Source organism: Melanotaenia boesemani, chromosome 17, assembly GCF_017639745.1.
Source record: "Melanotaenia boesemani isolate fMelBoe1 chromosome 17, fMelBoe1.pri, whole genome shotgun sequence".
NCBI classification, from domain to species: Eukaryota; Metazoa; Chordata; class Actinopteri; order Atheriniformes; family Melanotaeniidae; genus Melanotaenia; species Melanotaenia boesemani.
The window spans coordinates 656,540-658,907 of NC_055698.1; the positions used below are offsets into that span (position 1 = coordinate 656,540).

Here is a 2,368-nt window from a genome sequence, read left to right on the forward strand (position 1 = left end):
TATAGGCCGCCATCTTGGCCGGAACTCTCGATGCACACCTCTTCCAGACCTGATGTGCACCCTGCAACGCAGACGGTCACGCGGAGGTTCTCCCTTGTGATTGGACATTTTGGGATCACGTGTTGCCGAATATCTGGATCTTCTCGCTGGACTTGTGTGGTAACCACCGTTTTTAAAAACAATAACCAGTGGATCAAGTTGATGAGAGGCTGATCGAATTCTTTCTTCCACAAGCTAATAAAGACACTGAAACATACTGGACGTCATTGTTGTTTTAAAATGTAAAAGTCAACCATTGAAAGAACTCCGACCTGGTGAGTTTACCTGCTAGTACCACCCCTGCTGCCTCCTTCAGGTTAGGAGGAGAAACTGTAGCTCGACGCCAAAACAACATGTTCCCCCTACACTCGAGTGCAAGAGCAAACTCACCAGCGTCAGTGTAGCGGTTGGCACCATAGGGTGTCGCTGTGTTGATTAGGACTGCTCCGCTATAAAAGGGGAAGTGGCACTGTAGTGGGGAGTGCCAGTTTCCTGGTTGGAGTTGCCAGGACGTCATTGGGCCACGTCAGCCTTGGTGCAAGGTGGTTTTTAGCAGCATCAGGTAAATATGTTTTTATATGTTGAATTTTATATGGTGGATGAGTTTTAAGTTTGGTCTGTAATGCAGGGCTGGGATCTGAGTGGTGTAGATCCTGGGAAAAGCATGTTGACTGAGTAATGGAATTCAACGCTGCAGGTATGTTGTGAGTATTGTGTTTGAATTAAAGTGTTTTTTTGTAGTAATTTTGTATTTCTTTTTCTGCAGCTGTTGGGTACCGTTGCCTGCTGTCCTTTTAGGGTTTTTGTTTTAAAGTTAGTCCGATCCTGGTCCAATTGTTTGTGGTGGTGCTGATTGTACGGGCGGACTAACTGTTTAATTTTTGTTTGTTTGTTTTGTTTGTTTGGGCATCCCCCTATGAATGAGTTTAACCCTCCTGTCGGTAATCACCCGGAGCCGTTCTGCACCCGACTCTTGTGCATGCAGGCTTGGGTGTTAGTTTGCAGTGAGTTGTAGTGCAATCGTGTGTGGGTTTGGGCTTGCCCGCCATCGGGCCGGTTACTTGAGCGGGTTTTTCGCCTTCGTGGTGTGCGGTTCCAGTCGGGTGGGAGCAGGCGGATACCAGGTTAGATGACAGGAGGAGTAAGTGGGGGATGACCCCTTATGTTTATGTGATTAATAAATTGAGTTGAACTTTTACATTGTTTGTTTTTCAGTTACTTTACACCTCACCCCTGGTAACATCAGCTACGCCGTAAACGACAGCACACAGACTCCTTCAAAGAGGAGCGGGTGCTACGCAGACTCCTTCAAAGAGGAGCGGGTGCTACGCAGACTCCTTCAAAGAGGAGCGGGTGCTACGCAGACTCCTTCAATGAGGAGCGGGTGCTACGCAGACTCCTTCAAAGAGGAGCGGGTGCTACGCAGACTCCTCCCCCGTCCAAAAGCACTGAAAAGAGGCTTGGTTGTCCTGAAGCTGCATTCAGAGCAGGAGATGATCGCCTCTGTTTCATGACCAGAAAATAAATAAATAAATCCATCCATCATCCATCCATCCATCCATCCAATCATCCATCATCCATCCATCCATCCATCATCCATCCATCCGTCCATTTATTTATTTTCTTCCGCTTATCCGGAGTCGGGTCATGGGGCAGCTGCCTAAGCAGGGAAACCCAGACTTCTCTCTACCCGGCCACATTCACCAGTTCATCCGGAGGGATCCCGAGGTGTTCCCAGGCCAGCTGAGAGATGCAGTCTGTCCAGCGTGTCCTGGGTCTTTCCCGGGGGCCTCTTTCCAGTGGGATGTGCCTGGAACACCTCACCAGGGAGGCGTCCAAGAGGCATCCTAACCAGATGCCCGAGCCACCTCACCTGGCTGAAAATAAAAAGTACAAAGCTGCTGCTGGCTGATCCCGCGCTGGCTTACCGTCAGATATTAATGTTTATCAATGAAGAGTGTCGACATAAATGTTTAAAAAGTTAAGTGTTGTGACATGTTGCAGACTCCTAATTAAAAAAAACAAATTACACTTAATAAAATTAAACTTTAAAAACAAAGAAAATATTGACTGAAGAATTTAGTTTTGTGATTTTTTTGCTGTTCTAAACATTTTTACGTTGTCTTTTCATCACGACATCCCTCTCCACGGTAGCATCCTTTACAACTATGTTTACTAGTGACTCTTCTGGCTCCCGAACGGCTCTTAATTTAGCATCTTTTGTAGCCCCATAATTTACATTAACTTAAAGTTTATTTTTCACTAAAAATTGTTGCCACATGCTTTGTTATAATAGTGCAGTAAAAATACATGTTTTTCCAAACATGGA

The 2,368-nt window shown here is 46.0% G+C and overlaps 1 long non-coding RNA gene across 1 annotated transcript; it reads left to right on the forward strand.

Moving 5' to 3' along the window:
• Nucleotides 1–556: 556 nt before the first annotated feature.
• Nucleotides 557–858, forward strand: LOC121657002. Its single transcript, XR_006013503.1, has 3 exons — nt 557–601; nt 668–736; nt 806–858. It is a non-coding gene; the product is annotated as an uncharacterized LOC121657002 (long non-coding RNA).
• The last annotated feature ends 1,510 nt before the right edge of the window (nt 859–2,368 follow it).